The sequence below is a fragment of the Hyla sarda genome, chromosome 5, assembly GCF_029499605.1.
Source record: "Hyla sarda isolate aHylSar1 chromosome 5, aHylSar1.hap1, whole genome shotgun sequence".
In the NCBI taxonomy this organism is placed as follows: Eukaryota; Metazoa; Chordata; class Amphibia; order Anura; family Hylidae; genus Hyla; species Hyla sarda.
In genome coordinates this window covers 307,750,825-307,766,369 of record NC_079193.1, presented here as the reverse complement: position 1 = coordinate 307,766,369, position 15,545 = coordinate 307,750,825, and the positions used below count along the sequence as shown (strand labels likewise).

Below are 15,545 nucleotides of genomic sequence, written 5' to 3'. Positions count from 1 at the left end.
ACAGGAGTGAGCACGGAGGAGTGCTAGTCTCCTCCCTCACTTACTTGACTGTCCCAGTCTGTGCTTTAGCTGAGACAAAGATGATGCTGCAGTCAGACAGGATTATGTTCTGGATGATCTGTTTTTTTTTTGTTTTTGTTTTTTTTAAATCAGCCATCATTTCTATAAAAAAGGAAATAACATTATCTTGATATAGAAGGTTATATTGTAAAGGTTAATGTTTTGACAAGATGTAGAACATACAAAAAGTTTTTGAATCTGACAGTGCCTATTTAAAGATAATCTGAAAGTGCTATGTCTAGGTTTGGGATTGAATTTATAAAAATATTGCTGCAGCATCACACAAAAGTGATAATAGACTTTCCTTACTTACTCAACAATGTGCAACAGAAGCCATTGAACAAAAGCATCTTTACTACAGAATTATGGTTTACAAAAGGAAGATTAGTAAAATTGTAGAACAGGGGAAAAAGGAATATTACTTTTAATTGACCATGTTCAGCTTTTTCATGGTTCTCCAGCGATCCTTCAGCATGACGCCTGTGCGGTTGTTAAATCCATAGTGAACTAGTATTCTGCTCCAGTTCCCTGCTCCATATTTTTTTATACCTTTCTTTAATAGTTCATCTTCTTTGCTGGTCCAAGGCTAAAGCATATGAATACAAATACTGTTAAAGGAAAATGGTTACCCTGTTCACCCACATCAATACACTGGATTATAGTGAGACCGGAGATCGATGAGGGGTCACTGACTACAATACATGACTGGTCTAGAGATATGTCCCTCCGAAGATCCACTTCTATCTTCTCTGAATTGCCCACTAGAGGCAAGGCCCCGTCTGCTAAATTTGAACATTCATTGTCACTGGTCACGTGAGCGCTTGTACCTACTTAGTGTTCACTTGACCAGTGACAATGAATATTCATATTGATCTGGTGGGCCCGCCTCCAGCGCACATTTCACAGACGATAGAAGCGGATCTTCGGAGGGACATATCTCCGGACCAAAGGTACGTATTGTAGTCAGGGACCCCTTATCGATCTCCCGTTTACCCACACTATACCCAGTGTATTGGGTTTAGTGTGAGTGCACAGGATAGCAGTTTTAATTTAATTAAATATATTGAATTATATACACTGCTCAAATACATAAAGCGAACACTAAGATAACACCTCCTAGATCTGAATGAATGAACTAATCATATTAAATACTTTCGTCTTTACATAGGTGAATGTGCTGACAACAAAATCACACAAAAATTATCAATGGAAATCAAATTTATCAACCCATGGAGGTCTGGATATGAAGTCACACTCAAAATCAAAGTGGAAAACTACAACTTTGATGTAATGTCCTTAATAAAAGTCAAAATGAGGCTCAGTAGTGTGTGGCCTCCACGTGCCTGTATGACCTCCCTACAATGCCTGGGCATGCTCCTGATGAGGTGGCGGATGGTCTCCAGAGGGATGTCCTCCCAGACCTGGACTAAAGCATCCGCTAACTCCTGGACAGTCTGTGGTACAACTTAGCGTTGGTGGATGGAGCGAGACATGATGTTCCAGATGTGCTCAATCTGATTCAGGTCTGGGGAACGGGCGGGTCAGTCCATAGCATCAATGCCTTCCTCTGGCAGGAACTGCTGACACACTCCAGCCACATGAGGTCTAGCTTTGTCTTGCATTAGGAGGAACCCAGGGCTAAGCGCACCAGAATATGGTCTCACAAGGGGTCTGAGGATCTCATCTTGGTACCTAATGGCAGTCAGGCTACCTCTGGCAAGCACATGGAGGGCTGTATGGCCCCCCAAAGAAATGCCACCCCACACCATTACTGACCCACCGCCAAACCAGTCATGCTAGAGGATGTTGCTGGCAGCAGAATGTTCTCCACGGCGTCTCCAGACTCTGTCACATGTGTTCAGTGTGAACCGGCTTTCATCTGTGAAGAGTACAGGGTGCCAGGGGCGAATTTGCCAATCTTTGTGTTCTTTGGCAAATGCCAAACGTCCTGCACGGTGTTGGGCTGTAAGCACAACCCGCACATGTGGATGTCGTGCCCTCATACCACCCTCATGGAGCCTGTTTCTGACACATTTGTGGCCTGCTGAAGGTAATTTTGCAGGGCTCTGGCAGTTCTCCTTCTGCTCCTCGCACAAAGGCGGAGGTAGCGGTCCAGCTGCTGGGTTGTTGCCCTCCTACGGCCTCCTCCATGTCTCCTGGTAGCACCTCTGGACACTATGCTGAAAGACACAGCAAACCTTTATGCCACAGCTCGCATTGATGTGCCATTATCCTGGATGAGCTGCACTACCTGAGCCACTTGTGTGGGTTGTAGACTTCGTCTCATGCTACCACTAGAGTAAAAGCACTGCCAGCATTCAAAAGTGACCAAAACATCGGCCAGGAAGCATAGGAACTGAGAAGTGGTCTGTGGTCACCACCTGCAGAAACACTTCTTTATTGGGGGTCTCTTGCTAATTGCCTAGAATATAAATTTAAACATGTTGTCTGTTCCATTTGCACAACAGCATGTGAAATGGATTGTCAATCAGTGTTGCTTCCTGAGTGGAGAGTGTGATTTCACAGAAGTGTGATTGACTTGGAGTTACATTGTGTTGTTCCCTTTATTTTTTTTGAGCAGTGTAGTATATAGTATATGACAATATATCAATTTAAAAAAGTATTAGCACTTCAAAATCTGATGGAGATTATATATATATATATATATATATATATATATATATATATATAAATTTGAGTAGCCATATTAGTCCAGTGATGCAAATCATAAAATGTTGCAGTATCTTGTAATACCTTTTTTATTGGACTAACATATTTTTGTAGAGACAAGCTTTCGGGATTCCTCCCTTTATCAAGTCCAAAGCAAATCTAAGTTCACAAGCAGAAGACGCAGGTTACATCTCACAAATATGCAGGGGTTAAGACAATAGATGTGGAGAATTCACACTAAGATGGGCCATAAATTGTCCTGTTATAGGAACATAGACTAAATAGATAAGAATGAGAAAAAGGGGGAGGGAGGGGGGAGCAGGGGAGAGACTGGTAATAAGCAGGACAAAGTGGGATGCAAAAGAGAATCCAGTATAGTACAGGTTATAAGAGAATACAGTATACAGTACAGGTTATAAGAAATTTTGATAATGAGATAAGAAGCTCAAATCTACATTAAGTCCCCTGTTTTTCGAAAGGAATCCCGAAAATTCTGTTAGTACAATAAAAGAAAAGGTATTAAAAGATACTGCACCATTTTTTGATTTGCATCTGCATCACTGGACTAATACGGCTACTAAAATTTACTATATATTATATATACACACACAGAATCAGTAGATGTGAACTAAATGTATATAAATTTATTAAAATAGGATAGAACAATGTCAATCTTGCATAAAATAAAATATGCTAGACCACCTGAAATACTACAGATGAAAGACCACAGGGCCCTTGTTTCTGTCCTAATAGTATCCAATCTATAAAAAATATATGATAAAATAGTAAAAATATGGTTAACCCCCTTTGAGGTATTTGAATATGTCATTTATTTCTTTTGATAATGAGAAAGTATATGTAAGGGGTGGGGGGACACAGGGGGGCGGTGGTTATGTCCCTGTTCACAGAGCCCCGTGCGTGGTGCACACAGCGCTCGCTCCCGCCTGCATGATTGACAGGCGGGAGCAAGAGATAAGCAGAGCCGCACTTCCGGAAAGAGGACCAGTGTCCGTCCGGCACTGGTCTGAAAGATATGCAGCACCTGCTGAACAAAGTACAAGAGAGACCCCTAGTGGCCACTTTTTACAAAGGTATTAAACTGCTGTAAATATTTTTTTTTTTATGAATATATATTGCAATAAGGCTTCATTTAACATAAGGAACACTATATAAAAAGTTTTACTTGATGACAGGTATTCTTTAATTACCCAATCAGCAACTAAACACATACAATTATGTAAATAAGTGGAATTTCTTGTTCAGACCAAACAAAATGGGAAAGATATGTGATCTGTGGGGCTGAAATTTTAAAATTCAGTAAAACGTTCATCCCCTGGGATTATGAAGAAAATGGATTGGACGAAAAAACTATAAATACCCTAAAAAACTGCATGGATTTTCCTCTGAAATAAAATACCAGTTACTACAATGTTTCTTCTAGCCATAGTAAAATGGCTTTTATTTTTCTTAGCCAAAAGAAGAACTTAATCCAAAGATCTCCTAGTGTTATTAAATTGTAGGGAATGTATTGCATTTTGTTTTGTTAGAGTTGACTCTGTGGTGTTCATGACAGTACTTTATTATATGGATCACTATGCTAACAGCATTACCAAACTTAGGCTGGGTTCACACCACTTTTTTTGCAATACAGTTCCTGTATACGTTTTCAATTTGAAAACCGCATGGAACCGTATTGAAAACCGTATGCATTGACTCTCCATTGAAAACCGTATTCCAAAAGATGTATCGAGTTGTGTTAGTTTTGCATCCTGTAGCCTACCACCGTTTTTGGTCCGGGTGAAGAACCGCATTGAAAACGTATATATATTTTTTTAACATTGGAGTCAATGGGAACCGTACAGAGCCGTATGTGCATACAGTTCCATCCGGTTTTCAACATACGGTTTTTAACTTTGCACAGTATTTTTTCTTGGAATTTCAATCAAACAAGTGAAGCTTTATTCATAATGGAATGAAAAGTTAAAAACATATACGTTTTTTCTTTAAAAACAGATGCAACCGGACATCATTTTTCAAACCGTATACGGATTAAAATTTGTGCACACGTTTTGATACAGTTTAGTCAGGTTTTGAGGAATCCATTTTTTTAAATGAAAAACCTGATACGGGAACTGTATTGCAAAAATGTGGTGTGAACACAGCCCAATATAGGTTTTGAGATGTTTAATAAATAAATAAATTATTTAGCATAACTCATGGTTGTGGCACCAGCTTTAGTTTTATTTTTTATACATATATTGTTTATAATTGCTTGTACAATACACTGCAGTATTTATGTATTGTAGTATACAGAGCTATAACCACTATCTTAGTAAGATGGCAGGCCTGAGGGTCTTCACTACATGCCCAGCTACCATATTAACTGCTCAGCACCCTGCAATCATGTGTGCAGGGTAAGGTAGGGTGATTGGGTGACAGAGGGACCACCTTTTGTCTAACCACATAGATATTGACTGTAGCATCTAGGGGTTTAAATGGAGAAGATCAGAATTATCACTGTTCCCATTCTCAGTTCATGTGTTCACTCTCCCTACTCCTCTAGCAAACATCATGACATACAGGAACGTTAAAATGTCAGGGAGAGGTAAAAATGGAGGTAAGATTTCCACCTCATCTAGTGGACCAGAACAGCAGTCATTCCCTACAATGGTTAACTGCAGAATTACACAACTCCCAAGCTTTACACTGCCTGTATCTGTTATGTGAAGGTTTACAGGCTTAAGCTGCATCACATAGGGATACACAGACTATTTAGTGTGAGTTAAGGAACAGAGGTTCTTTGCCACCAATTATCCTTTTCTACCTTTAGATAGAACTCAGCGTGATGAGACATCTCCTCTGTTTCTGCGAAGCAGAGGCATCATAGTTGCTTTAGGAAAGCCAAAATAAAGAGGAAGGAATCAAGATGTCAGACAGTATATAAATCAAACTAACTAAAATATGTATACACAAGGACACACAAGAGCTTCCACATTATTCTCTAATGACGGCCTTTGCTGTATTATACAGCTTAAAATAATGATGCAGCGCTTAGGAAAATTAAAAACTTGAATCCAGGAGCTTATACACAACATAAAGACTGGCTCACAAACAGTTTGTCATCTGACTTTAGTATGAAGCACAATAAATCATCTACAGGGTGATGATTTTAGGGTATAAAAAACTGTTAAGAGCCACAATCATTTGTGATTTGCAATTGCTAAAACAACCAGTACAGCACTCAGCTATCAGTCCACTCCAACAGTTGGACCTTCACAGATCAGACATTTATCCCCTATGCTATGGTAAGAAGCATTTTATTTATCAGTTCTACTAGGCTCAGTCAACCTTACCTGTTTTTTCTTCATTGTTGCAGAATGACCAGAGATTTCAAGATTGTGAGTTGGTGCATTACTTAAATTATCACACTTTTGTTTTCCTATTGTATGACAGTAAGGGAACAGGAGTTACTTCATTGTCAATTATGTGTTTTAGGAAAATAGTTAAAAGGGTACTCCTGTGGAAAACTTTTTTTTTCTGTGCCAAAAAGTTACAGATTTGTAAATGACTTCTATTAAAAAATCTTAATCCTTCAAGTACTTATCAGCTGCTGTATAATAGAGAGGAAGTTATTTTCTGTCTGACCACAGTGCTCTCTGATGACACCCCTGTCCGTTTCAGGAACTGTCCAAAGCAGAATAGGTTTGCTATGTGGAATTGTTCCTGCTCTGGACAGTTCCTGACACAGACAGAGGTGCCAGCAGAGAGCAGTGTGGTCAGACAGAAAAGAAATTCAAAAAGAAAATAATTTCCTCTGTAGTATTACAGAAGCTGATGAGTACTAGAAGGATTAAGATTTTTCAATAGAAGCAATTTACCAATCTGTTTATCTTTCTGGCACCAGTTGATTTAAAAAAAAAAAAAAAAAAAAAAAAAAAAGGAGATTTTTGTTTACTTACCGTAAAATCTCTTTCTCGAAGGATCCACTGGGGGACACAGACCGTGGGGTGTATGCTGCTGTCTCTAGAAGGTGTGACACTATGGTAATAAAAAAAGTCAGCTCCTCCCAGCAGGATATACCCGCCTTCAGGCCCTGAGGTGATCAGTTTACGTTCCAGAGCAATAGGAGAGGACCAACAGGTCAAAGAAAACCCAAACTGTCCGAGAACCAGAAGAAAAAAAACCTAACTGAACACACCCGCGGACAGAGAACCAAAGGAAACCCCAAAAAAATGTCGGGAGCTGTGTCCCCCAATGGATCCTTCGAGAAAGAGATTTTACGGTAAGTAAACAAAAATCTCCTTTTCTCTATCAGCTCCATTAGGGGACACAGACCGTGGGACGTACCAAAGCCGTCCCTTGGGTGGGCAGATAAGCAGTCAGGCAGACGGCCGGTCCACTGCCGCCTACAACACTTTACGGCCCAGACTAGCATCAGCCGATGTGAAAGTATGAACTCGGTAGAACCTCGAGAAAGTGTGCAAAGACGACCAGGTAGCTGCCTTGCAAATCTGCGAGGCCGAGGCTCTATTCTGGAGAGCCCAGGATGCCCAAACAGAACGGGTAGAATGAGCCACAACCCTGAAAGGAGGAATCTTCCCCTTACAGCGATAGGCTTCTGAAATGGCAGACCGAATCCACCGAGAAATGGTGGCCTTGGAAGCAGACTGTCCCTTACGACGACCTTCTGTAAAGGACGAAAAAGGAATCACACTGACGAAACAAAGAAGTGATGGAGAGATAAGACCGAACTGCCCGAACTACATCCAGCTTGTGTAGTAAGCGCTCCTTAGGATGAGAAGGAGCAGGACAAAAAGACGGGAGAACAATGTTCTCATTGAGATGAAAGGCCGAAACCACCTTAGGCAAAAAGGAAGGATCTGGCCGGAAAACAACCTTGTCCTGGTGGATCACCAGAAACGGAGAACGGCAGGATAGAGCTGCCAATTCAGACACCCTCCGGTTGGAGGTGATAGCAACAAGAAACACCACTTTCCAAGAAAGGAGGCGGAGAGACACCTCTCTAAGGGGCTCAAAGGGTTCACCCTGGAGGGCACTCAGAACCAGTTTCAAGTCCCAAGGGGGAGAGGGAGACCGATAAGGAGGAACAGCATGCGCAACTCCTTGAAGGAAGGTCCGGACATGAGAATTAGAAGCCAGAGGCCGCTGAAAAGGAATAGCAAGGGCCGAAACCTGACCTTTAAGGGAACTGAGAGACAACCCCAGTTCCAAACCCGACTGCAAAAAGGAGAGAAGACAGGGAACCTAGAAGGTTACAGGGGATAAGTCCTGAGCTTCACCCCAACGAAAATAAGACCGCCAAGTACGGTGGTAAAATCTTGTGGAGGAGGGCTTACGAGCCCTGAGCATGGTGTGAATGACTTGGGAAGAGAACGTGCGGGCCCTCAAAACCGCGGTCTCAACCGCCACGCCATCAAATGCAGCGACTGTAAATTGGGGTGGAAAGGAGGACCCTGAGAGACCAGGTCCGGATGGAGCGGAAGGCGCAGTGGAGCGTCGTCCAGGAGCCTGACTACATCGGCGTACCACGACCTTCGGGGCCAATCTGGTGCTACCAGAATGGCGGAGACGTCCTCTGTTTTGAGCTTTGGCGTTGTCCGACTGGACGCGGACAGGACGGGACTGAAGCTGGGACTCCCAATGAAGAAGACAAAGAGGAATCGCCCGTAATTCCAATATATTTATCGGAAAAAGGGCCTCTCGGGTAGACCAGAGTCCCTGAACTGTCCAATCCCTGAACACGCCGCCCCAGCCAGATAGGCTGGCATCCGTTGTAACTACCTGCCAGTGAAGGGGAAGAAATGACCGCCCTTGGAAAAGCAGGGGGGAGCGGAGCCACCAGAGCAGAGACTGACAGACCCTGCGAGGGAGAACAATCTGACGATCGAGGGACAGAGGAGACCTGTCGCACCGAGAGAGAATTGCCAGTTGAAGAGGGCAGTAATGAAACTGGGCAAAGGGTACGGCCTCCATAATTGCCACCATTCAACCCAGGACTTCCATAGAAGTGCTGATTGAGACTGAGACCTGGGTCCGAAGGGAGCGGACCCCCGACAGAAGCGCCAGACGTTTGTCCGGCGGGAGGTAAATTCGGGCAGAGGCCGCGTCGAAGCGAAGTCCCAAGGTTAGAGACTGGGTAGGGGAGAGGACTGACTTGTCCCAGTTGACCATCCACCCGAAGCGATCCACAGTGTGGAGAGAGACGTCCACATTCTCCAGAGTCTGGGCTCTGGTTGGAGCCTTGATGAGAAGGTCATCCAGGTAGAGTATCACAGAGACTCCCCTCGACCGTAAAAGGCTCATCACTGGCGCAAGGATCTTGGTAAAGACCCGAGGAGCCGTGGCCAGGCCAAAGGGAGGGCTACGAATTGAAAATTCCCCTCAGGAACCGCAAAGCGGAGGTACCGATGATGGCCTGGAAACATTGGGACATAAAGGTAGGCATCCTTGATGTCCACCGAGGAAGAAACTCCCCTTGTTCCAGGGACGCCACCACCGAACGGAGAGACTCCATTCGGAAGCGGCGGATAAGAAGATGATGGTTGAGATGCTTGAAGTCTAGGATTGGTCGCACAGAACAGTCATTCTTGGGAACCACAAAAATATTGGAATAGAAACCCCGAAACCGCTCCCCTGGAGGAACGGGAACGATAACCCCTTGGAAAAGCAGAGACTGAAGAGCCTCTCAAAATTGCTTCACCAGAAAAGGAGACCAGGGAGCCCGGGATCAAAAAAAGCGATCCCTCGAAAGGGAGGCAAATACGATTTGGTAACCGTTGGACACCACGTCCCTGACCCACGAGTCCTGAATGTGTGAGGTCCAGATGTCTCGAAAAAAGTAAGAGACTACCTCCCACCCGAGAAAAAAACCGAGGGTGTGGGCTTCACTTCATGCAGAAGTGGGTTTGCGGTTGCCTGATTTGGGCGCAGACCGGCCGGACCGGATTGGTGTCCGACTTCCAAGAGGACTTCCTTTGGGAAGTAGGGCGAGCCTTATTTTGAGGCAACAAGGAACTCTTACCTCCTGTCGCCTCAGAGATAATCTCATCATGGCGCTTGCCAAAAAGACGGCCACCCGTAAAGGGAAGCTCAATGAGAGACCTTTTGGAAGCGACATCCGCATTCCAAGGTTTAAGCCACATAGAACGGCGGAGTGCCGCTAGGTGACCCACAGCAAAAGCAGAACAATGGGCTGACTGCATGGAAGCCGCGCACAGGAAGTCCCCTGATTTAGAACATTGTAGAGCCAGAGCAGACAGATCCTCTGGGGGGGATCCCGCTAAGATACACTGATGGAGCTTTAGGCACCACTCCAACAGAGCCTTGGACACCCATGTCGAGGCGAAGATGGGAAGAAGAGAAGAGCCAGCTGCTTCAGAAGCAAACTTCGCTAAGGAGTCTACCTTTTTGTACGTCGAATCCTTGAAGGCAGCGGCATCCGCCAGTGGCAGTGTAGTCGCCTTAGAGATCCGGGAGATTGGTGGATCCACTGAGGGAGGGGAAACCACCTTAGTGACAAGGTCCTTGTCAAATGGATAACGTTCTTGAATCGTCTTGATTCCCGGGAACCTCTTGTCTGGATGATTCCATGCAGATTCCAGAATGGTGTCAAAGTCAGCTGAACCTTTGAGGTGCTGGCTTAGCACAATGAAATGATACTCCTGGAGTGGCATCCGAAGATCCTGGGTCCTCTAAGTGAAAGGTGTCTCTTATGGCGATCACCAATGAGTCCACCGTTTCAACTGAATCCTCTGAGTCAGATGCCGGCTCGGAAGCCTCGTCCGCCAGTTCACCAGGAGAATGTGAACGAGTGGAGGCAGCCCTGGAGGGGGGCAACCCAGACCTGGTACACGGCTCTGGCGTGGCAGAGCGGCGACCTTGAGAATGTCCTCTGAAGGAGCGACGTTTGTGCCCAGATGACAGGGGGGGCAGCCATATATTGGGTCAGGGAAGAAAACCCAGGCTGGTGGGGTGGCTGAATCCACCGGAACCGGAAGGGCATCAGGGGGTAACAGGGGTCTGGGGGAGCAGTGGAGCAGGCAGGGCAAGTGGGCTCAGTAGAGCCAGGCATCTTGGTATTACAGTGCTTACAGACAAAGTAAGTCACTGACGTCAGGGACTTTCTCACCCTAGTCTGTGTCTCCTGGCAGCTGCGGAGAGGAGAACCCGGCTCCGTGCAGCTAGAGTGACAGAAAACAGGCCAACCAATAGCAGAGACGGGCATGCCTGAAGCCGAGGCACTAACTAATTGGCCCCTCCATGGCGCTGATTGGAGGCTACTTCGCGCCTCTGAAGAGCTCCGACAGCCCTGTGGGCGGAGCTACAGACTGGCCGAGAACTGTAATGGCGCCTGCTCCTTGTCCCGAGCGCACATGTCAGCCGCATATGCGCATCGGGGGAGTAGAGCGGGCGGCCTACACGCCGGCAGAGGCTGCTGGAGAAGTGAAGTAAGCCGGTGCTCAGAGCGCCCGGCCCGTACTGGAATGGCACCCGCTCCTTGTCCCGGACGCACATGTCAGCCGCATATGCGCTCGGGGGAATAGAGCGGGCAGCCTATACGCCGGCAGAGACTGCTGGAGAAAGAGAAAGTAAGCCGGTACTCAGAGCGCCCGGTCCGTAGAAGCGCCGCGGCTGTCAGCCGCATATAAGGCGCTGCGGTCAAAGTAACCACACACACAGTGAAGTAAAACACAGATTACATGCCCCGAAAAATGCCACTGCTCCTCCAGAATAAAAAGTTCAGCCCCTGTATAAGCCAGCCCTATAACCTGAAAAGGTGGGCCAAAAACAGGGGGTCTCCAGAGGTTGCAAGTCCGCACCTAAGGAGAAAAGGGGGAAAGTACTTACCTCAGTCACAAGAACTTACCTAATGGAGTCTTTAGAGAAGTCTTCAGTCAGCTTTTGTCACCTGCATCACGCCTGGCTGCTATGCGCGAGCGAGGCGAGCAGGTAAATAGGGGGACCTGGACCCATGAGGTACCAACCCAGGTGCTGACCGTTGGCGAGGGAGGGTGAACAGTGCATATACGCAATGTCTGTGCCCCCTTACTCGCAATGGGGAAACAGGGAACCGGAGCCCCGGAGTCCCCACCTGAAAACAGGAAAGAAAAAGGAATAAAAAACTAACACGTCCCTAACTAGGAAAACAAAAAATCAGAAGACCTGGTCTGGAGAATTCCAGACCATGTCCACCTCCTTCAGACACTAAGCTTAAAGGGTACTCCGGTGAAAACCTTTTTTCTTTTAAATCAACTGGTGGCAGAAAGTTAAACATATTTGTAAATTACTTCTATTAAAAAATCTTAATCCTTCCTGTACTTATTAGCTGCTGAATACTACAGAGGAAATAGTTTTCTTTTTGGAATGCTCTCTGATGACATCACGAGCACAGTGCTCTCTGCTGACGTTATTATAATAATAATAACACTTTATTTATTGTTGTCCTTAGTGGGATTTGAACCCAAGTCCCTAGTATTGCAAGGCAGCAGTGCGAACCACTGAGCTAGCATGCTGCCCTTTACATACATCTGCTATGCACGGTTGCTAAAATGGACAGAGATGTCAGCAGAGAGCACTGTGCTCGTGATGTCATCAGTGTTCCAAAAAGAAAGGAATTTCCCCTGCAGCAAGTACTGGAAGGATTAAGATTTTTTAATAGAAGTAATTTACAAATATGTTTACCTTTCTGCCACCTGTTGATTTAAAAGAAAAAATGTTTTCACCCTTAAAACTGATCACCTCAGGGCCTGAAGGCGGGTATATCCTGCTGGGAGGAGCAGACTTTTTTTATTACCATAGTGTCACACCTCCTAGAGACAGCAGCATACACCCCATGGTCTGTGTCCCCCAATGGAGCCGATAGAGAAAAAATGTTTTCCACCGGAGTACCACTTTAAACAAGTAAGTTAACCTAAAACCAGCTCAACTGCACCAAATTGTCTTTACTAATCTAATACACAAATACTGTATACCCATAAATGGTGCAGTATTATGGAAAATGGAAATCTCTGGGCAATGGAAATAGTTTGGGTGCTCTACCAAGCGTTCACTTTTGCTTTGTGATCTAAAAAAGTTTTCAGCTCACAAACCAACAGTATCTCATCATTATTGATAGGCCAATTGCACAAGTTGAACAACTTGACCCGAAAGTTCTACTTTGGCCTTAAATGGTTACAGTCAATTCTACAAACCTTGCTTAAATCAGTAGTACAAAATGAATGTAAGAAACCTTACAATATATCTAAATGCATAATGAATAATTCTTTCAACTCTTTCAACAAGCCCAACTTAATGTAATTACAACTTAATGTTATTCCTGGAAAGAAATTGTAAAGAATTCTGAAACTATATTGACTCACCTATAATGGGTTTGCTTATTACCCATTTACAATTTTCGTTTGATCTGCCTTTCTTCAAAGAAAAGAGTCGCCTCTGGAGTCTGCAAAAGATAGTGCTTAATAACAATACTTCACGCTTTTTGGGTTCTTTAGTTTTATGTACACAAAGCTAAATAGCTGTATAGTAAAAATAACACTTTCTAACATCCTACTGTGCTTCATACCTAAGCATTATAAAAATGGAAACATTTTTGTTTAGTTTACAGCCAACAGTTCATGGCAAAACTTTAGCATGACAGCTCAGTACTTTACATTGTTGCCTTTGCATTACCGGATTCTTTAGTTACAATCTGAGCAAGGGCAACATCTGGGGTTTGTATTTTCTCCTTGTAATAGCTTCGATTTCCTCAAGGTACTCTAGTTTTTTTCTAATAGTCAAGAAACAAAAACAAACAATCAAACTGCTAACCCCTTTAGGGTGTCGGTCTCTGTACAGAACTGCAGAATGTGTTAGCACTGTATAAGCAACGTCTGTATGGGAGATGAATCTCAAGTCACCCAGTAACTATTGTACATAGTACAAAAAGTTTCAATCTTTTTACTCATGTTCTAGAATTGTGAACATCTATGTCAACTGAACATAATCAGGACAGTTTTCAGTCTCTAGATATAAACAATGCATATTCTCATTCACTGAGAGCAAGCAAAGGTTTTTTTTGAAAATGGGGAGAAATGTTCTACAAATATTATTAGACCAGCACAGTTAACTATTAGATGACACAATACTATTCAGACATTCTATAATAGGAAATCCTAAAAGGAGCATACAACAGAAAATTCAAATGTTTGCAGCAGCTCTTTAACCCCATAAAGACAAAGCCCAGTTTCACCTTAAGGACCAGAGCGTTTTTTGCACATCTGACCACTGTCATTAATAACTCTGGGATGCTTTTACTTTTTTTTTATGCCGATTCAGAGATAGTTTTTTCATGACATATTCTATTTTATGTCAGTGGTAAAATTTTGTCGATACTTGCATCATTTCTTGGTGAAAAATTCAAAAAGGTTATGAAAAATTAAACAATTTATAATTTTTTTTACTTTGAAACTCTCTGCTTATAAGAAAAATAGACAAAACAAATAAATGATATATTGATTCACGTATACAATGTGTCTACTTTATGTTTGCATCATATAGTTGACAAGTTTTTACTTTTGGAAGACATCAGAGGGCTTCAAAATTCACCATAAATTTTAAAAATTTTCACAACATTTTCAAAATCTGAATTTTTCAGGGACCAGTTAAATTTTTAAGTGGATTTGAAGGGCCTTCATATTAGAAACAAATGACCCCATTATAAAAACTGCACCCCTCAAAGTATTCAAAATGACATTCAGAAAGTGTGTTAACCCTTTAGGTGTTTCACAGGAATAGCAGCAAAGTGAAGGAGAAAATGTAAAATCTTTTTTTTTTAACTCGCATGTTCTTGTAGACCCAGTTTTTGAAATTTTACAAGGGGTAAAAGGAGAAAAATCCCCCCAAAATTTGTAACCCAATTTCTCGAGTAAGGAAATACCTCATATGTGTATGTCAAGTGTTCGGTGGGTGCACTAGAGGGCTCAGAAGGGAAGGAGCGACAATGGGATTTTGGAGAGTGAGTTTTTCTGAAATGGTTTTTGGGGGGCATGTCGCATTTAGGAAGCCCCTATGGTGCCAGAACAGCATAACAAAAGAAAAAAAAAATGCATATTTTGGAAACTACACCCCTCAAGGAACGTAACAAGGGGTACAGTGTGCCTTAACCCCCCACAAGTGTTGGACACATTTAATTTTTCATTTGCACAGCCCACTGTTCCAAAGATCTGTCAAAAGCCAGTGGGGTGTAAATGCTCACAGCACCCCTTATTAAATTCTGTGAGGGGTATAGTTTCCAAAATGGGGTCACGTGGGGGGGGGGGGGAATTCACTGTTCTGGCACCACGAGGGGGGTTATGTAAACACACATGGCCCCCGACTTCTCTCAAATTCTCTCTCCATAAGCTCAATGGCGGTCCTTCTCTTCTGAACATTGTAGTTCGCCCACAGAGCACTTTAAATCCACATATGGGGTATTTCCATACTCACAAGAAATGGGGTTACAAATTTTGGGAGGCGCTTTCTCCTATTACCCCTTGTGAAAATGAAAAAATTGGGGTAACACCAGTATTTTAGTGAAAAAAAAGAATTATTTTCTTCATTTTCACATCCAACTTTAACAAACATTCGTCAAACACCTGTGGGGTGCTAAGGCTCACTATACCCCTTTTTAAGTTCCGTGAGGGGTGTAGTTTCCAAAATGGGGTCACATGTGGGTGTGTTTTTTGTGTTTAATGTCAGAACTACTGTAAAATCAGCCACCCCTGTGCAAATCACCAATTAAGAACTCAAATGTACATGGTGCGCTCTCACATCTGAGC

The 15,545-nt window shown here is 43.6% G+C and overlaps 1 long non-coding RNA gene across 1 annotated transcript; it reads right to left on the bottom strand.

Moving 5' to 3' along the window:
• Positions 1–318: 318 nt before the first annotated feature.
• On the bottom strand, positions 319–13,517 carry LOC130272718 (uncharacterized). The gene is made up of 3 exons (XR_008843701.1): positions 13,110–13,517; positions 6,084–6,169; positions 319–646 (listed from the first exon to the last, which is right to left on the bottom strand). It is a non-coding gene; the product is annotated as an uncharacterized LOC130272718 (long non-coding RNA).
• Positions 13,518–15,545: the final 2,028 nt, after the last annotated feature.